This window comes from Harpegnathos saltator, unplaced genomic scaffold (genome assembly GCF_003227715.2).
Source record: "Harpegnathos saltator strain DR-91 unplaced genomic scaffold, Hsal_v8.6 scaffold604, whole genome shotgun sequence".
Taxonomy (NCBI): Eukaryota; Metazoa; Arthropoda; class Insecta; order Hymenoptera; family Formicidae; genus Harpegnathos; species Harpegnathos saltator.
This window is the reverse complement of record NW_020230432.1, coordinates 510,916-532,134: the sequence shown is the minus strand read 5'-3', so window position 1 is coordinate 532,134 and position 21,219 is coordinate 510,916. Positions and strand designations below refer to the sequence as shown.

General features: G+C 50.3%; 1 protein-coding gene across 1 annotated transcript in view; it reads left to right on the top strand.

Annotated features, from left to right (window-relative positions):
- Positions 1 to 21,219, top strand: part of LOC112589796 (CCR4-NOT transcription complex subunit 6-like) — a 59,465-nt gene that overhangs the window by 1,640 nt on the left and 36,606 nt on the right. The window lies entirely within an intron of this gene.

Sequence of the window (21,219 nt, the reverse complement as noted above, 5' to 3'; positions counted from 1 at the left end):
TAGAAGATAGCTAAAATGATTAAATTATAATTGCTTCAATAGACGGCCAAAGTAAAAGTGCATAGTGCACAAGAAATCAATATTGTATGGCTCTTTCTATTTATATTTGTGAGCTTTTTTTTTATTTCCGTCAAGTCACGTATAGTCGTCGGTAAAAAGACGGGCTATTTTATCCGCAAACATTCGACACGTTTTCTTACAATCTAGGTCTGTCGTGAATAGATGGCGCTGTATGCCCCGTTCGGACACCTGAATACATAATAAACGTCAAATGTCAAAAAATCAATGTTAATTGTCTCGTTTATCGTTTCATTAATTAAGTCAGATTATTTCTCCGAAAAATATAAAAACAAGGTAAGAAAATCTTTTAAGAGAGCTTTTCTCAGCAAAGTGAACACGTGTAATGATTGAAAAGTCTATAATAAGCGACCTTTAAACTGGCCATCGAAAATTTTATCAAAAAATCATATCATATCCAATATTCTTTTTCTCGTGAAGTTATTTGATCGGAACAGTAATATAATATTTTGCTGTGACCGACCGACCGACCGACCGACCGACCGACCGACTGACTGACTGACTGACTGACTGACTTTCCTCGGAAAATGATAGAACGATGCGTTGATCGCTTCGCACGTACAAGACTCCCCGCAGACGTAGAGAGCCAAGGTAGTTCTATCCAAATTAAAATATAATTACGTGTCAGGTTAATCGCGCTTCCGCGAGTGTTAATCTCCCTCTGCTCGGCACGGTCGGATGGGTGTGTCCAGGGGTGAGTGGGTGGATGGTCGGTCGGTCCCGGGTTTACGTTCCGTGGAAAACGAACGCCCGGGAGAACGACTCGCCGCGGTTACGAGCGGTCGGTCGGCAGGGCGGGTTAGAGGGAGAGAGTGAGTGAGCGTGAGGCGGGGGAGGGGGGCGGGAGGGAGAGAGAGGACCCCCGCACGGAGGGCGTTCCTACCTATTGTGTTGCACGATTTTTGCCGGTTACCCGATCGCCTGAAAGGTCTCGACTCTGTACCATTCCGTTTATCCATTGTTCTCCGACTTTTACTATTCGATATACCGCAACGCCGCACCACCCGTTGCCAGTCATTTCCCGCTACGCCTCCCTCCGCCGCCGTTTCCCCTCTGCATCAGGATGTTCCTGCTCGTCATCCTTTTCCTCGCTCCCTCGTCTCTTTGCCGCGTTTCCTCTTCCTCTTCTCCGTACTCCTCCTCCTCCTCCTCCTCCTCCTCCTCCTCGTTTCACACGGAGTCGTTCTCTTATCTGCAATCGCGCGGAAAGCATATCTGTATTTTGTAGCCGAGTACCGCCGTCGAACGCGTCTTGTACACGTCTTCGTCGAGATATTCCCGTTCCAAGTGCCTACGAGACGAGAGAAAACGACGCGTATCTGTGAGGAGAGGAGCGAACGTGAGTCAGAGAGTTCATTTTTCTCAGGGGGAAGCTTGGAAAGGGCTAAATATGGAACGTACGCGTACTGGACGATTCCGGATGAATAAGCAGGGACAAATTTCTCGTGAAAAGTCTCTCTCCCCTTTCGTTAACGGTTAACGGCAATGTCCCTCGTTAGGGTAGGGTTGCGTGCGGGCTGAAGGGGGTAAGAGAGGGTATGCTTGTTGCGATGCACACGCTGCACAGTTCGCAAATTTTTGCGGAGAAACTTTCGCGAGATCGTCCCCGACGAACGAGCGGTGCGAGTGATTTGTACAGACACATTTGGCAGCTTGCTCTGTGGGAGTCGAGGTCCCGGAAACAAATTTATGCGCATTGTATCGGGAGGTCTCGTCGCATCGTCGCGATTTCCCAGAAGTAACGTGATTGCGCCATAATTGGCCTAAGTGTGCCCATTGTGCTCGTGTCACTCGCGTGTCGCCTACAGGTGTCTCCTCCACTCTTGTTGTGTCTCGCGATTTACGTCCGTTGGCTTGCGAAACGTCAGGGACCGGTTGCATTCAAGTGTACGTGCGTGTGTGTGTATACGTGTCTCTTCGTGCACCTTCATCGTATCGTTCTTCATTCACAAGTATCCCGCGATTTGTATCTTTTGTCGGAAAACGACAGCTTCAAACTTAAGCTCGTCTTACGAATTTTCTTTCATATATCGTGAATTATGTGACAACAAACGAATTTGATTAATCTCAAATCGTGGGAGAAGATTGTATATTATTAAATGTCCCTTACGCATAGGTATCCTGCGAAAATTACGTACGATTGGACTAATAATAAATTTATCCAATCGACATTGACTTCAGTCTTTAATTATTATTCGGTTTTTCAGTTATTTCACGATTTATCAGTTATCGCACGCTTCTCGCGCGCGTGGCTTAATTTCTTGATTTCCCTCATCCTTCCCGCGCACGATCGACCGCGCACGTTTCGTTACGTAGGGCTATGTTTGACAATAGCGTGCAACGCAGCGACGCTACCGTTTCTCGGGCTGCGAGGAAACCGGGTCTCGAGACAGCGGGCCGAGTGAAAGGGGTCCGCGGGTCCGAAAAAGAAAATTGTTACTGGCGATTCACTCGACCGGTTCGTCGAGCCATCTCACCCGTGTAATTACACGGGGGCCCCGCAGCAGGCCCCCGTGTAATTGAGGACGAAACCGAGGGGAGAAAGTGAACTGCCGTCGCGGTACGCTTCGCGTACACACCGCGGCATGATTCATTCGTTATTCGGCGTGCACATACGGTGTGTAGACACACCGTATGTGGAGAGGGGCCCGACTTGCCGGAGTCGTAACTAGGGCATGACGAAGATGGCACCTGCCGCGATTGTAGAAAACTCGTGGCGCCAGTCTCATCACGGCACGATATAATTCTCCGGTTACTCGATGCCACCTCGCGACCGCGAGGAAATCCGATAAATTCACTCGACTCGTTTAAAGCTCCATGTTTTATTTCACATCCGTCTTGGGGAAATGCTTCGTTATGAGTCCGCGCTTGTTCGCGCTGTTCCTTATTTATTATATATATATGTTTCATTTCGCCCGCAGCAGCCTGAAAAGTGAACAGAAAATTATATTTGATTTTCCAGCGGTAAAATATTTGGTCGGCGAATGATTCGAGTTTCACCTCGTAACGCCGCCGCCGGCGCGTTATTTATTTGTACAGGCGTTTACAAATAATTTGGTTTTCGGGTCACTCGCGCTGAAACACGGTTTTGAATTTCGGCTTTCGTCACGGACTCGAAACTATTCTGATTGCGACTGCGAAGGCGAACACGGGCCGTGAATTATAATTACACGCGCCACACCAATTCGTACCACTCGGGTGTCCTCATTAACGCGTGCTCGTCCGCCTCTTCCACGCGGGGAGATGTGCTTCACACAACAACGTGTCGAATAGCGCCGTGTTTCTTGAAAAAGGTGGCTTTTCTTCGGCAGGAGGGGCTCGACTCGTCGACGTCACCTTGGTAAATAAGGGCGAGTCCTTGTAACGTTGAAAATGAGATCTTTCATGAAATTAAGTGAACATCGCGGAACTCGTGCTTGAAAGAGATCGGTCTTCTTTTGATACAATTATTAAGAAGTTATTAAGGATCGTCGTTATAAAAGTTTGCTGCACGCAGCGTCTCTCTCTCTCTCTCTCTCTCTCTCTCTCTCTCTCTCTCTCTCTCTCTCTTCTCCCTTGCACTTTAATTATATTTATACTTCTACGCAGACAAGGTCGGAACATAATTTATTTTCTTATTTATTCTCTTATGTCGTTTGTAACTTATTATGAAAAATTGCGAAAGGAAAAATTGATTCGACAGTCGCGAGAGCATGCGAGGTTACGTGGAGGATTTTACTTAAATTTTGGGTCGTCCCGCAATCCATCCCCGTTTTCAAACCGTCCCTGAATTTCAATCCATCTCCGTTGAGTTATTTTAATACAAATGATAGCGAAATACAATGGGTACGTCCGTAAAACAAATTCGACATTGTTTTCGCTATGAAAAGGAAAGCGCTTCTATGTGAAAGTAATTGAAAGTATGAGTGCTCGTAGACACGTATTGTTTTCAGTCGTTGAGCTGTTAATATTTTGGAGTCACACTTATATCATTCCGGATGCGAGTCACGTGCAAACCTCCGGAAGTTTCACATCGACTCTAACACATTAAACGGCTCTATGTCCTTTGAACGGCGACTTTTTAGATGGTAAAGAGTTGTCGCCGCTAAATTGTATGCCGTTTAAAATAAAATCTGACGTATTTTTTTTTTTAATGTATATTTTTTTATTTCATATTTTTGTGATGCTTATCGGGATTCACAACAGCTGTCATCGTTTGATCCGAGGATAAAAGAGGAGTAACGCCGTATGTTTCAAACGGCACTTTTGTCTCATCAATGTCCGAATTTTATCACCATTACGGGACAATGCTTGACATTCGCCAAAAATTTTCCGAAATAATTTCCCTCAAAAACGCTGTCAGGTTTCCTTAAGCACTCGTGCAAATTACCAATCGATACCGCGCTGCGACCCGTTATACCTGCCTGCTCTTTCATAGGGAGAGCTAGTGGGCCCTCCGCAATTTATTCGTGTATCGTAATAATTGACGCCCTAATCATTAATATGCGTCATTTTCGTTGTATTATATAACCCTTTTTGCATAGGGACGCGCTTGTCGACGCAATCGATCGCAATTTTAACGGACGGGTGCCGCGGGACTATTTTCGGATTGGCCGGCACACCACTCACCCGTCGCGGTCTTCTTCGCGACTCGTCGAACGATTCGGACGTGGGAAAAGCACGGAGTGCTTCCGCCGGGAAAACGCTCGTTTTTCCTACGTTACTTCTCCTCGAAAGTTTCGTGCTTTTTATCGACGCCGCCGTTCTCCGCGCCGGGACTCCGAACGAAAATTACTTCGTTCGTTAAGTTGAAAGGTTCGCTCCCGGCAAAAATTGTATCCTCCGTTGCACTCGGCGATGTACTAATTATGCAGCAGACTGGGTCGCTTTTAACGATACGCGATGTCTTATCGGGGACAAGTGATGAAAATTTGATAACATTCGCGAATGGAACTTATTCATCTCGCGTATCCGTCTCATTCTGATAAGCTCGTTTTTCCTTTCCCTCTTCTCTCGCCCTCGTGAGGATCCTTAAATTATTAAGTTATTTTCTCGGAAATCCGAGGCGAAGGTGACAAAGTTCCTTTTGGAAACTCGTCGCCTCGAATCGGGAGAAAATCGTTTCGCATAGTCCAATTTCTATCTTGCTCTGCGAACAATAAAATCGTCCAATCGTCCTTCGTGTCGATCATTGCCGAACATTTTTACCGCGCGTGAGATCACGGTTTATTACGCGACACTGTTTATTACATTTTGCACCAAGTTACTAAAATGGTCCGAGTGTCTCTTAACATGCCTCGTACTTCAGCGGGGGAATCACTGAACGGGCCCGCTTTTCCAGTTTAACAACTTACGCCGACAGGTTCAGAAATCTTCGTCGATAACTCAGTACAGATAACTCAGATTTATAATCTTGCAGTCGTCAGCCGTGTGAAGGTTACAAGACGCGCGGAAAGGTGCATCTTTGCGCATCTCTTGGTCGTAAATCACTTTAAAAAGTAAGTTTCTAATGCGCTCGCGCTCGGAGAAAAAGAAAGACTGTATTTTGCGCTTGAGGATTAATTTTTTGCCGGTCCAAACAACCTCGATTATGCGACTGCATTAGTTAATAATTCGCGTTGGTTAATAATCTGCGATTCTTTAGTTCTTTTCTCTTTTTTCTTTTTCCTCCCAAACTTTTCGCACTTGGCGAGTATCGCGCCGTCAATGAAACGCGAACGAGCGAGCAAACGATCTAAAAAAGGGGCCAATCTCCCGCCCTAACAGGAATTATTTAACATCAACTACCATACACGCGCAACGCTTTGTATTTCCGAAATAGCCTCGTCAGCTTTCCATAAACGGCGCTCCCGACCGAAGAGACGAATCGAGTCGATTCGAGCTCGCCCCAGGCCGGATAACCCGAATTCGGGTTTGGCTGCCGCTCGAGGGACGAACAGACAGAGATAGGGAGACTGTGGGGGAGAGAGAGAGAGAGAGAGAGAGAGAGATTTCTCTTTTATTTTTTTTAATTCTCCGACAAACGAGCGAATCCGTAGCGGCGGCACACGTCCGCCGGGAGGTTCTCTTTATGCCGGCAGTAACATCGGGACGTGCCTTCTCGATAGTGGGACACGTTTCGAACCAGTCATGTCGGGGTCCCCCTTTCCACCCCCCATCCCCCCTCGCTTCCTCACGCCCTCTCTCACTCTTTCTCCTCCACCTCTCCGCTGCCCCTTCGCGCGAGCCGGACCGACTGGTTACGTTCACGTTCACGTTCTCGTTCTCGCGAGTTCCAAGTACACGGTTGGTTCACTTTCTACGAGCACCTGACCCGTGCCACCCAATGGGCCCGCCGCCGAGTACTTTCCTCGCTCGGGCTATCATTAACCGCGAGCAAACCCGCCGTTAAATCGCTCCGCGCAGGATAACCACCGGCTCGTTTCCCCTCGCGAGTTATCGCCGCGCTCAAAGCCGCCGACGTCCGTGGTTAAGGGGCATTCGGGCCCTTTTTCCTGCGCGTTCGTTCTTATCTCCTCCCTCCTTACCTCCCTCGCTCGCCTTCGCGCGGCTCGCACGCCCGTCACGATCGCGCGCCGCCGTTGTTTTCTGGTCATCGAGCACCCGGCGCGCCTCCTCCGAGTGCCGATTCATCGCGGATGAACCGCTGAATCGTCGACCTTCCCTGGTCTTCATTGAAAGTCAATCCGCGGCAGACAGGTGTATTCAGCGGTGAAATCGCGCGTCGTTTCATTCATTTGTTACCGCCGCCGCGCCGATTATTCGCGCGCGGCGAGAGAGAGAGAGAGAGAGAGAGAGAGAGAGAGGGAGAGGGAGAGAGAGAGACGTATAAAACGCACGGCGATTTAAGTTTTCGTTTCGCCGCCGAGCGGCTTCGTTATTCGTTATATGACGGTGGCAAAAATGATGCGAGAGTCGGACATTTAATTTTACTCAGTCATAATTATTAGCCAGATAGTAGGAAGTGTTTCGCGTTTTATCTTGTCTTATCGTCAAATAATTGAATGAGCTAATTTACTCGGAAACATTTCGAGGGATGAAACGACTTCAAAGGATTAGTCGATTAAGCGATATCTGATGGAAGGGAGATCAATATCCGGCGAAATCGGATTTCAACTATTCAGGAGCCGCGTTCATTATTAATTTTCAGTCGCGAAGGTAAGCTGACAATTTCGCGTCTACAATCCATCGTCTATTTTACCACCGAGAGGAAAGGTCGACGATCGAGCGTAACGGACGAGCCGGTGCTTCGTCGGAGACGCGCGAGAGAGCCAGATACTCGCCATAATGTATGCTTTCCATCGTCTAATCATTTTTCCCTCCCCCGCTTTTGGCACGGAGACCGCGACATCCATTTAAAGCTTTGGCAACCTCAAAAAGAGGGAAAGAGAACGAGAGAGGGAGAGAGGGAGAGAGAGAGAGAGAGAGAGAGAGAGAGAGAGAGAGAGAGAGAGAGAGAGAGAGAGAGAGAGAGAGACCGCAGGCCGCTCTTGCGTTCCTTTCGTATTTTTCCTTCCCTTCCGTTGCCTTCCGCGGCGGCGTGCATCGGGCGAAACGACGGACTGTGCCCTACTTTCGTATTGCCGGAGCTATTTCGATTGGTAGATCGGATGCGCGCACCCCGCGAGTCCCGTTCACCTCGATAAACTCGTTTGTCGAGAGATACGCCGATGCGATTTCGTACCGCCGCGCAATTTCGGGCCCGCCCGTGACGGAATATCCGCCGAGTACGACTGGAAACGATATCCGCGGCGAATTTACTTTTAAGGGTTCCCATAATATTCCGAGAGCGCGCTCTCGCGATCGCGCTCGCTTGCTCGCTTCGCTCCGATTTCGAAGGCGCGCGCGCGCCTGAGCAGAGTATGCCCGAGTATCAACTGATAGCGCGAATACGTGGATACGTAATGGATTTCCGGTTCATCCGAAAATACAGAGCGATTCGAGCGGTAATACCGAGGAGAGGGGGTGGTAGCGCGATGGCGCATACGATAGGTAATCCGCAGGCCGCGGATTATTAGATATTTTTGTCTCGGCGTCGGTACCGGTTCTGGTGCTTTCTTTCTCTCTTCTTGTCGTTTTCACCATTACTTAACCGCAAACTTTTGTCCCGATATCGGAAATATACCGGGTCACGGGTCATCCGGCCGTCGGCGTCGTTAATTTGTTTATGTTACGAATAATGGCTTATCAGCAATTCAAGCCGAGATCTTCGATTTTCTATAATCCGCCGCAATTCGCTCCGCGAAGCATATTCGGCGCGACGATTTATTCCACTTATTTTTTTGCTAATATGCACACACACACACACACGCGCGCGCGCGCGCGCGCACGCACACCTTTCGGTTTGAATTTTAACAAGAGACCTCGAGAGCCGATTTGCGATCCTCATCCGCGCGAATCGGTTAATGTGTCAGTAGGTTCTGATTTCTTTCTCGACATTTCTCGCAGCTGCAGACACGGCAGATAATTTACAAACGCGAAATATTTGCGTGTCGTTAGCTTTTTGTAAGAGAGAACGCGCCGTTGTATAATCAAATTTATAAATCACCTGGGAGAGACATATACCCAGGTAAAATTGGAAATCGCCCCTGAGATTCGATTGAATTATTCATAAACGTGTTAAAAATATCCTACCGGTTCGCAGACACACGGAGTCTATGTATTATGTATACGCTCGTGCGCGCGCGCGTATCAGCGACATTATACGGAACAATATTATCACACGATATTTGTCGACGCGTGAACAGGCGATATTATTAAATACAGTAAATTACATCGATAACGATCCACTCTCTCGTCGTCGGAGCAACGAATCAAAGCGGCGCGGTGGTTTCGCGAGAACTTCTTCAATCGTGAACGCGCACCAACAGCCCTCCGAATTGCTTCAGCGAGCGAATTTTCAGAAGCTCCTCGTCGCGGTCGGGGTTCGCGAAATGAAGGAATAAATTCTTGAAGCACCCACGACGAGCGAACGTTACCTTAACTTTAGCATAACCACGTTCAAATACACACGCGCGCGCCTGCACACACACACACACACATGGGCACGTTTATCGCGGCTGTGAATGTTATGTGTGGTACGTGTGTTCTGCCTTTATACGTGCGTTCTTCGCGAACATGTTGCGTGATGTTGACGTTGAGGAACGCTCACCTCGGGATACACCATTGTTCCGGCGGTTTGCGTACGAGTTATAACTTTATTCGTCGACCCGTAACCCCGAATCCATTCCGATCGACAGATCCTCTCTGCCCTCTTCCTCTCCGTCTTTCCGTGTCGCTCCTTTCTTCCCGTTCCACCCTGTCCGTCCGCGTATACACCCGTGAATCACACGCGCACGTGTGCACGCGGGCATAAGCGCACGCGATTTCCTGCCTTTCTCTGGAGGCAGCCCCGGCAAACGAGGCGAATCAAACGATAAGGCATTCACTCGGCGCGCACCGTGGAGACGCGAGCGCGCGCGCGCGCGCGCGCGAGAGAGAGAGAGAGAGAGAGTGTAGGCAGTGGGCAGCGCCTATTATAAACGAGGCTCTCTCCTTATCTCTGCGAACTAGCCGGCCCCGCTCTTTCCCACGTTTTGTTGCTGTGTCGAGAGAGCCCACAGAGTAGTGGGCTCGAACAACAAGTAGGGTAGGTAGATTCGCGCGCTTCGAGTCTAATCGAGGCAGAGGAAAGGGGAAAGGACGAGAAACGTGCGCGAAATGCCGCTTTTTGGTATTGACAAAATGGTTTTCGGGTTGATAATTCGCGAGCGATGACTCACGCTGCGAAATCGACTCGTGCGAGCGCGAGTATCGTCGTGCACGGTTACCGCCGTTGACCACGAGCTTGATCCATGAGCGGGCCCGGGGTTGCAGAGGGTGGAGACGTAGAAGAGCGAGAGGGTTGAGAGACAGTTCGAATTTCGCTTTGTTCCCGGGGAATTTCTCTCATTACCATTTCTTCTCGGTCCCTTTCGCCGGCCATCCGACCGCCAGCGCCGTTTCCTCGTCTAAATCTTCTCGATCTCTTCTCCGCTCGACCTCGGGTTACCTCCCTCGCCGACCTTTTATTCCGAGGGGAAAGTTTAATGAGGGGGTTTTTCCCGACTGTAGCGACGGGTCTCTAAATTCAAGACCTCCTTAAGTTTCGTCTTAATGACGTTACTTTCGCAGAATGCCGGAGTCGATCGTGCAGAGGAGAGGAACCGTGCCGTGCCGTGCCGTGCCGAGCCGAGCCGAGCCGAGCCGAGTCGAGCTTCGCGAGCTCGTAACGTTAATAGTGCGGCGAGCGATGGAATACGATTGGAGGACCTTTATGAAGTATTCATTCGGCCCGATCGATTCGCGACTCGCCTCCATTTTTGCCGCAATAAAAGTAATCGCGCGAGATTGGACCGGTTGGAGAGTGGTTACGATCGTGTCTACTCTCGCCGTTTTATTTTATCGTTACGGTTATACTTGCCGCTACATATTTCGTTACATTTATATTCGAGTTGTAAGATACTCTCTCTCTCTCTCTTTCCCTTTCCTTCTATCTTACTTGCGTACAATCTGTCGAAGTTTACAAAGGAGAAAAGCCAAAATAGCGTACCTCTGACTACGCAAATTTGAATAAGCCATCTGAATATTTTGCTTCGAAATATTGAACCATAGAGACGCGCTAAATGTGTTGATTTTGCCGCGTGCTTTTAGCTGAAGATGACGCACAGCGCGAAAGCCACAGGCGCATTGCGCTTTTAACACAATTTCGAAACAATCGGAAAATGCAAAGTCCGTTTCTCTGCATCCTCCATTTATCACTTGTCATTGTGCAGTATTTACGATCGCGCGATTACGCTTGTATAAACAAGCGCAAAGCGCATCATCGTCGAATTGTTTTTATAATCGCATTGAATCCTCGCTCGTTCCTTTCGTCCCATTATCGTTCTCGCGCTTCTTCATTAAATATCGCACGGCAGAGTACGGCCCGACTGCGCGTCGGGCTAAGCGCAGTCGGGAGATCCTGTCGTCCTTAAGGTGGGATTATTAATTAATAAGTTTCGGGACGAGAAACTTCTCCAAGTTTCCCCTCGCGTTGTACCATAAATTTGCGGAGTACTCCAAGAATAACCGACTGTTCTCGAGGAGAGATTGTGTCTACTTTCTATTCCGCGGCAGTCGCCATCTTCTGAATCCGCACGATAGGAAGACCGAAAAGATCTCTGGAACGCGCTATATATGGGAGGCAAGAGCTCGGTCGTCGTAATTTCAATCGCACGCGCTTCCCAATCCGACGGAATTTTCACGGGCGCACGCGAACCCGCGAAAATTGCGTCACGCAATAGTAATTTCGCGGTATATCGCAGCGGCGGTTTGCCGCCGCTGTTAATTGCAAATTCGCGCGAACTTGGCGATGAAAAATTATAAAAATTACGAAATCCCGTGCGTTGCGGGGCTACAAAAAACGGGATAATTAAAAAATATATAATTACTACGTGAGGTAACACGTGTTAAAATTGTGTTAAAATTGTTAAATATACGTCGTGTGTGTGCAAAAGTAACGAAATAAAGCGCACAGAATTTGATTCAATTTATAAAATCTCGCGATCTCGTGTTGTGTTCATCTTCGGGGTTCGCACTTCTCTCTACAGCCTGTTTGTTGCAAATAACAACAAAAGAGAAAGAAAAGAAGAAAATACACAACTGACAGGTGGCAAGAGATTCGAAGAAAAATTCGCTTCATTTTATTCCCGCGTTGTTATATTTCACGTTGTTTTACCGCGAATATAGTTTAGAAAAAAACATGACAGAGCCGCCGGAAGTCGCGCAAAGCGTACGAATCGCCGGAGGTAACTCAGCCACGGCTTCCTGCACTACCAGGCACTTTCGCCTCGCTTCGGATCACGTGTCGGGTTCAATTAGGGCTGACTCTCGAAGAAAGCTTCGCGCACGCTTCGCCTCGCGCATTCTCACTTGCTGGACAATTTCCTGATCGTCGCGCGATCGGCGGATGGACGCGCGACGGATTTTTTTTTTTTTTTTTTCCCCGGAACGTTTAGGTTTTGTGCGCTTTCGCAAAGATAAAGCACTGACCCGCTCGCGTCACTGGCCGAACGCGAAATTTCATTACGTAGAAGAGAGAAAGCGAGAGCCGACGAAATATACGACCTCAGCTATTGTTTGCTCTGGTACGATCTTCAGGTGTACAAAGCTACGTAAGCCAAATCATCGGAATGCAACAAACTGTACATGGAAATTATTTGCCAACTTGTTGCTACTTCTCGCCAATTCCAAAAACAATTTTTTACGGTCGGAGCAAAGTTACTTTGGATAGCAAGAAATGAAAGGCGCAAGATTAACAGATGATTTCTACGTATAATTTGTTATGTTTCGATATAATTTGGCTTAGTACATATAAGATAGCCTAGTACATATTTCTGATCTTGGCGGAAGTGACGACGATGGCGTTGTCGACGATTGCTGCGAGCAGTTTTCGTGTTCGGCGCGGCCCCCCGGAAACGCGGCACGCTCGATCCGGTAACTCCGTTACTAACGCGCCGACAACGCGACTGGAATTACCAATCGCAATTTTCCAATGGCGCGGCGCTGACGAGGCAAAGGGAGACACGTCCTCCCGTTCTCGAACATAAATCGAAATCCGTCGTACTCTGGATATTGGCCGCGCGTATTATCGCGCTCGGCGGCGCGTTACGTTGTACACGCACACACACGGTGACCCGCAAATACGCACACTCTGCGTAACGAGACGTCGTTTTCTGCTATTCTCCACTGTGTCGTAAAAATGTTGATCGAGACGCTTTCCCTGCCCAACCGCCGAGGACACCTCGGTGCGAGATTAAGGGATAACTCCTCTCGAGGGGACTGAAGAATAACGCAATTTTACTCTCTACTGGACGCTGATTGAACGAAATTTCGACCTCGGTATTGTCGTCGAGGCGTTTAATATTGAATTTAATATTGAGGAGAATATCTCGGAGAAAGCGCGAGCGATCCTATTTTCGCTGTGCACGAGAGAACAGGTTTAATCAAAGAAGCGCCGCTGTGTGCCGCGAACACCGTGTACGCACGCGGGAGCTATGTGTTGTGTGACACACGTGATTGGAAATCATCCCCGCCTGGAAATGCGTATAAAAATGCGTGACGGGTGCGGTGACGAATTAGTCGGATGTCGCGCGCGCAAGTTCGCCTCCTCCTCCTCCACGACACTCGTTATGCACTCAACGTCATGTACTACTAGTCTGTACTTCCTACGTTCGCTGCACTCGAAATGAAGCGAATGTAGATCAGGCTTTCGCCAAGAGAAACCGAAGAAAGAACCGAAGAGCCCGAGGAGAAAACGTGAAGCGAGTCCCGCTCTTATCGTGGCATTCATCTTCGTCCCTTCGCGTCTTGATCGTTATCTTCTCGTCGCAATCGTATCATTCGATCCCCGCAGCTGCCGCCGTGTAATTATCCCGCGCTCATTGGGACGGAAATTACAAGCGCTACGTATCGTTGTGTCATTTGCCGATTGTTCCGCAAAGACGCTTTTTCACGCGCCGCTGTCGCGCGTAGTTCAAAAGCCAGAGACTACTTTCTGCTCTCTTACTCGGAATTACATCGGGAAGGACGTTCGATCCCGCGTGTATCCCACTTTCCTCCGCAGTTACTGCAGTACTGCAGGAAACGTGAGACCGTGGCTGCAAGAGCATTGTACGCGCGCCACGGAGAGCAGCAATCTAAGCGCGTTAGCGTGGCAAGCCTTTCTACCCTAATTTCCGCGTCGCCTCGTAACTAAAAGCCTCGTAACTAAAAGATCGTTTTCTTAAGGCACAACATGCCGTTGTCTCTGTAAAACAACGACGACGACGACGACGACGACGACGACGACGATGCGTCGGTTATCGCGACACACCTCCGTTACTTTCGTCTCTCGGTCTCTGTCTCTCGACGGAGCGATCAATTACCGCTAACCTGAGCGAATCGGCCAATCATCCGTAATGATTGATCGGACGCGGGGTGACTTGGTGGATGCGCGTGGCAGCCGGAGCTGTGTGGTCGTCGAGAAAGCGTCGGCATCTCATTTATAATCTACGCTGAAACGCTCCCGCGATTGGCCGCGATTCGACACGACGCGACGCGGCGCGGCGCGGCGCGGCGCGGCGCGAGTTTCACCCGTCACGGTAAAGCCCCCTATTCGCGCGCACCGTACGGTATCTTCGATCGGCGGCGAATGGAACGCGCACCCTCGTTAATCGCCGCTGCGGTCTCGCCGAAATTGATTCCGAGGGATTACAGGGATCGCGGAAGCCCGTACGGCTTCCAGCTACGTACGATCGAAAGTTCCTCGGCGCCGCGCTCCCAGCGAAGGTGCGCGGCGCACGTACGTATCTGTGTGCCCGCGGAATTCTCTCCGCTTCGTCCTTCTATCCCCGTGGGATTTTCCGGGAGGTATTTCAGTTAGGCGGATGTTGTCATTAGACATTCGGTCATTCCCGGCGGGATCCCCCCTAGCGCGGGGAAAATGTCGCGGCGGTGTCGTCGCGTTTTACGCGACGCGAACGCACGGACGTTGTTTCGCCGTTATCGGTTTCCATCCGACGCCATTCGACGATTACAGCGGTACTTCGAAATTATTGAACGGGAGATTGAATTTCCCGAAAGAAGAGCCAAAGCGATTTCATTGCTCCGTAAGAAAGGATAAGAAAGGACGAGAGAAAAGAAGAGAGAGAGAGAGAGAGAGAGAGAGAGAGAAAGAGACCGCGAGGCGCACGGTTTCGGTGAAGGACTCTCCGAAGAGTCTTTTATCGCGGCCGATCGAGGCCGCGCCGCTGCGGGAATTTCCAATCACCGGCTTATCAATGAGCCGCTCTTTTCTGCGTCGTGTCGAAATTAGCCGCTCCCCTCGGAAAGCACCGCGAGTTAATTTGCGCCGAACGGAGGATGGCGCGTGCGTAGAAAAAGAAACAAAGAAAAAAAAACGGCGCTGCGCGCCGTTAAAACTTACGAGGTACTCCTGTCTCGCGATATCGGCGGATCATCCGTATCACTCTGTTTACGTGTTATCTGCTTTTTTTCCTCTCTCGCTTCTTCTCTCTCTTTTTCCCTCTCTGTTCGTCTCTCCTCCTCCCTCGGTCTCGTATTTTTTTCTACCGTATTTTTTCCCCTTTTCCGTTCGCCGGACATCCGTCGCGCTCCGACGTTGCTCCGACGAAGTTTATGAGACACATTCTTGCCCGCCCTACCTCCCTCCCCCTCCGTCCCCTCGTTGCCGCTGCAGCCGCTGCGTCGCAGCGAGTAACCGATGGGCCACGTTCGCGTAGCTGCATCGAATTCCCGTAAAACTAATTACAAGTGGCGAATGGGACACTCGGTTACTTGATTCGCCCGACAGACTCGTGACCGGCCTTCCGAACGCCCCGGCAATCCGAGATTCGAGCCGCGCCAACGCTCCGATAGCCGTGATCCGATATGACTGTTGGATATCAAGCGACACACGTGCTCTCCACGCCGGCTGGGGCCGATCTCGACGCATGTCGCGTCGCGTCGCATAGCGTAGAGTACGCACGCACGCACGCACGCACGCGTACACACACACACACACTCTCTCTCAGCCCGCTGATAATGAAATTCGCTCGTGCGGAAGATAGCACGCGGTGATACGCGATGGATAACGCGTATCGACTTGATCCGGGCCGCGATTCGGTATTCCGAAACTGTGGGAAAGTCTGCGACGCGCGTGGCGCGAAATGTGTGCGTCTCGAGGGTTTGTGTATTTTACAAGATTGTTTTAAAGATATCTGACATTTTTTTTTTTTCCCCACGAGAGAGAAGCATCAGTCGTACGAATATGTTCAGGGGTGTACTCGAGGATTCAGTCGGCAGGCGATCGTGATGGGGCCCTAATTGATTCCTCGGGATTCCGAGACGAGCCGAGTCTCGGACCGTGTCCGCGGCGCTTTACGTCGCGCGTTTCTGTTGGCGAGATGACTTTTTTGCGCGGATCGATACCGCTGCTCCCGCTGCTCTCGGCAATCATTTCACCTCGCAGACGCGACAGCGAGATACGAGATACGAGAGACGCCGGGCGTCTTCTCGGACTCCGACTCGAGGATCTCGGTGGGTAATGACTTGCGGAAATAAGTAGGTGCCGGCGAGAGGGACATTTGATAAGTCGAGTAGATAAGTAGGAAACTTTCGTCGACGGTCAAGCGACGCGAAACTTTTTCCGTCGACCCGACGGCGTAGAATTTCGTCCGCCTCAGAAAGTCGCAGGGGGGAAACAGTTAAGTTTCACTCCGTTCCCCTTGCTGAAGCTTTCGATCATCCCCCGTGGACGGGACGAGATGGGACTTGAAAGAGCCGGCTAAAGGATCCAGCAATATGGATCGTAAAGCTACGAGGAGGAGGCTCCACCGCTTCTGCCCGTCACGTCTCGCGCCAGCTCCCAGCTCGGTAGTCTGGCTCAGGATATTGTTCTATATGTTCCTGACCAAGTCGAGAGAATTTTGTCTCGTGAAATGGAGGGGGGGGGGAGAGAGAGAGAGAGAGAGAGAGAGAGAAGTCGGGTGTCTCGCGGAGGATCGCGCGTGTCTCGGCGGAAGGACACGCGGCGCCGGAAGATCTCGAGCGACAGTCGGCGGCCGTAATAAAAGAGAAGTACGCTTGACGAGGAGAAGCACGAGATGTCGGTCTCCCGTCCTCTCCCCCCCCCTCCCACCTCCACCACCCTGTTATCCTCGCGATGCAGAAGTCCGCGCGTGCATAGCAAACGTGAGACGTACGTGCCAGGATTGGCGGATACGCCGCTTCTGGTCTGCTTCTCCGCGGCGACCTTGGCATTGGCAAATGCGCGAAAAAGAGCGCACGGGATTATCCTCGTTGGCATGTGAATCGCGGCGGCCATTTCTGGGAGCTTCCGTCGCAGCGAAGCAAGGAGGGATGGGACTGCAAATTGAGATCTGCTGCACGGCGCGTGTGTGACTGCCTGCCTGTCGTGGGACGACGTCGAGAGAGGTTTAGACGCGCGAGAGACGGGGAATACTTTAGACGCGAGGAAGAATTATAGAGCGTAGGAATGCATACCGAAGAAATGGGGGGGAGAGAGAGAGAGAGAGAGATTCCCCGGGAAAAAGTATACGATATTCTTATTCGACGTGCGCGCGCGCGCGACCGGGGGACTTTTTCGAAAAGTACAAAAAAGAACGCGACGCGCTTCTCGGCGGAGCTGGAGGAAGGTCGAGTTAAATCTCGGATTGAATTTTTTTTCGAAAGCTTCATATCAGACCTTATCGGTCTGTAAACGCAGCGAGAGCTGAGCTGCTTCCCCTCGAGACCCGACGACGGGTTCGCTTTGTTTAAATTGTTATCCAGCGAACTGAGTAGTTTTCTTCTTCTTTCCCTCCGCAGCGAGAACCACATGCACGTTGCAGTGAGCTAGTTATCTCGTGCTTCACTTCGTCCGAAGGTTAAAGCCCTCTCCTTATCAAACGCCAAAGACCCGGGGAATCGCGTCGACGTTTATCGCGCTATCGCTCCGCGCGTCATTGTTCCACTCGCTGTTATCGTGTTTTACGATATCTGCGATGCCATAATCGAAGTCACTCGCGGCCGCCAGCTATCTCCCTCGACTCCGGCAGCAGGTCTCTCGTGGGATCCGGCATGTCGCACGATCGCCGTCATCGTCGTCTATTCACGACGTATTCGTTGCGTCGGTAAAAGCAAGTCAAGTTGCATTGACGGGATATCGGACTCCGGCGGCGTGCAAGGCACCTGCCGCATTGTTGTTGTTGTCGTCGGCCAACTCGCGTACCTACGTCATCCCGTCGATCCTGCGACACCGAAAGCAAGCTCCTTTCGATGGCGCGCTACGTGATTTCAATATGAAGGAGACAGTCAACAGCACGAACGCGCCGAGATACGACGAAGCTCGTGTTGCCAAAGGACAAGCATCCGTACGCGTAGGGTTGGTGCGTGTGCGTGTAACCACGGGTATAGGTGTTGGTGTATCGTCGATACTCCGCGCGAGCTTCCTCTCGCGCGATGTTGTCCGCAGCAGACTTCCGGGGAATATTCACCGTGTGCTTTTATTCGCCTCCTAAGAGCGCTGCGCAAATATTTATCCCGATCTCGAGGCGCCACCCGTGGCGATTATGTGCCTGAGGGGAGAGAGGCCATGGGGCCTGCGAGATCGTCACGCGCGAAAGGTCAGCCGCGAAAAATGCTGGCGCGCACGGAGGGGATGAAGAGGTGGCGCGTTTAATAAATCGCAGCCTTGTTTACTCCGCGTCGGTGCGAGCGGTATCTCAGCGAGCGAGCCGCGGAGAATTGACTTTGAACGCCGGGCGAATTGATCGCCTCGCGTCGATCTGTCCGTCTCTTAACGGGAAGCTACTCGCGGCGCATGTTGAAATTGATTTCTTTTCTGTTGAAACTCTCTGAAATCTGCCTCGTCAGTTTCGGACTTTGGAATTTTAAATTGCGTTTTCACCGCGGGAGGATAGCTTCTTTCGCCGACGACAGGCTTGCCGCTTGCACGTTGCGCAAGTCTCCTTGATCAAATTAATTCGCGCGCAATTTCGCAAGGCGAGGAGGCTCCGCCGTTGCGCGAGCCTCTCTAGTTTCCTATCAGAATGTTCTAGGCTTCTCCTCCCGACTGTGAGAAACTCGACAAAAATCCGCCTCCTCAACTTTCCCACGGGAAATATTTAACGTGGGCCTTTAAGGAGAGAGATTTACCTTTGTACTTAATAAATATCAAACTACAAATGTGCGAAGGAAACAGAGAGAAGGAGAGAAAGACTCTTGGGTTACTGGTCGTACGGTTAAACGCGAATTACCGCCTTCTCCGCCACGGCAGGTTTCTCGGCTGCGCGTTGCGCAAATCCCCCTTTACAAAAATAATTCACGCGCAGTTTCGTAAGACGGGGGGATATCGCGCGGCTTCGCGCACAGCCGCGAGATTGGGAAAGTCGGGTCGTCGCGGTGCCCCAAGACTCGATCGGAATAAAACACGGAGCTTACTCCGATCCGCGCGCGCGGATCTCGGATACGCGACACGCGACCACTCATAGGGATTTCTCGTGTGGAGGATCTCCCTCCCCCCTCTCTCTCTCTCTCTCTCTCTCTCTCTCTCTTTGTCTCTTGCGTGAGAGCGCACGAGATATCTCTCGACATCGATATGTCGCGATCCGATTCGAACCGATCGTCGAGCGGTCTCGTCGTCGTCGCGCATCGCGACATTATTGACGCGCGGGAGTAAGTGCGAGCGAGCGAGCAAGCAAGCGAGCAAGCAAGCAAGCAAGCAAGTATGCAAGCAAGCAAGCAAGCAAGCAAGCGCAACTCGCGCACTCGAGAATCACGGCTGCCGTGTATCGCCACGAGAGCACTTGTGGCAGCTCGTCGAGCAGCGGTGAAAGCAGCCCGGGTTAACTAAGCGCGCTGACATGTAGGTGCAGCCGTAGGTGCACCGTGCGATTGAGAGAAACCCGCATAGTGCACAGCCGCGTGTTTACGCGCTTCTCTCGGCGGAGGAACGTTCTCTCGCTCGCTCGCTCGCTCGCTCGTTCGCTCGCATGCATTTTTGTCGCACTCCCGTCTAGTTCGCGAAAGCCGAAGCAATCTTTCCCGTCGTGTCACCGGCAATTACGTGTGAGTCGTTCCGCGCGTTACATTTAGACCACTTCAGACAATTTGTAAATCACATCGGGAATCGCAGGGAATTTGCAGGGTTTCATCTGCATTTTGGCGCGTCATGCAATAGAGGAGACGTCCGAAAAATCAACGATATAAATGTAATTGGGTCTCTTCGAATAGGATTTCCCCGGAATAAAATACCCTGCTTAGAATTCTGCTGCGGGATTATAGGTCATTCAAGGCGGATTTTGCTCGCGTTATCGAGCGCGAAGTGAACAGAGGCTATTGTTATATATTTAAAGCATATCAAAATTTTAGTCCTCCGAAAATTCTGACGCCGATACTTCGATGCGCTGTTTCTTTCGGCGCTGTCCGCTTGCGCGTGTATTTCTCTGCATTGCGGTCTTACCCGACGACACATTCGGCGCTGCAACAATGAGAAACGCGGCGGCCAGAATTCCGAAACGAACGTGAAATTAATAGCGAGCGAGTTGCACTTAAGCGCAACAGGAAATTTCTACGATTCCCGCTGTTTTCCCGGCCGGGAGGTAGGTTCCCGTACCGAGAGGTGCGGTAAACGTTGGGAGGTTTAAATTCCGCCGAGAGTGCCTCAAAGGAAACTGCATTTGTAGTTGCAGCTTGCTGATTTACAACGTTGCAGTCTCTCGCTGACGTTTAATCCTTTCACTTAGCTCGCCACGCGATAAAGACGCGCCGCGGCATATAGTCGCTCGCCCGCGCGCGTGAGCGAGCGAGCGAGCGAGCGAGCGCGTCTGGAAGCGTAGGAAATTACTTACATTCAGTTAGAAAGTAATACAATGGCACACTTTAATAGAAACCTGTGCGTAAAATATCGTACGAAAGTGCGGCGCGCGTTCCAGTTTGCCCGGCCGTGATTGCGGAGAGGCAAACGCGACTTCAATGCAAATTAATTTCATACGCGAAATGTAGAACGAAACGTTCAGAACGTCTCCGGGCTGCAGATACGTTTCCCACCTAACGTCTTACCGGATATTATTCGCGTCGCAACCGCGACGCGATATTTCAACAAATTCTGCGAGACGTTTTTTCTCATCCCTTTCTTTTCTTCTCTTCCTACATTTATATATATATAAATGGAATAATTGTGCAAAACTCAAACATAAAGACTGTGCAGCGCACGAAACAGCGGGAAATGTCGTTTATAGCGAGCGTTTTCGCACAGGGTATGTGACGGTAAAATCGAGAGCCAAAAAATTTTTATAAATTGACAAGGAAACATCCCGAGGCCAGATATCTATCTGTTTGATTTCAAATATTTTCGTTACAAATACGCGTGAGACTGATATCCCTTTTTTAATGTCGCTAAAAAGCGCTTTGAAAAAACAAAATGCTCTTTCAAAGTTTTCAACCCTGTTAAAACTTTTTCTTTCTTTTTTTTTTTATATAATAAAACTGTTGAAATACATCTGTTGCGTCGGGAAAGCATTTTCGGAAGTTACACGGGAGTTACGGGGGAATTATACGTTGACGTTCTCGGGCACTCTTTTCAGCTGCCGTGCAAGTTATCTCCGGTGGAAATTAGAGGAA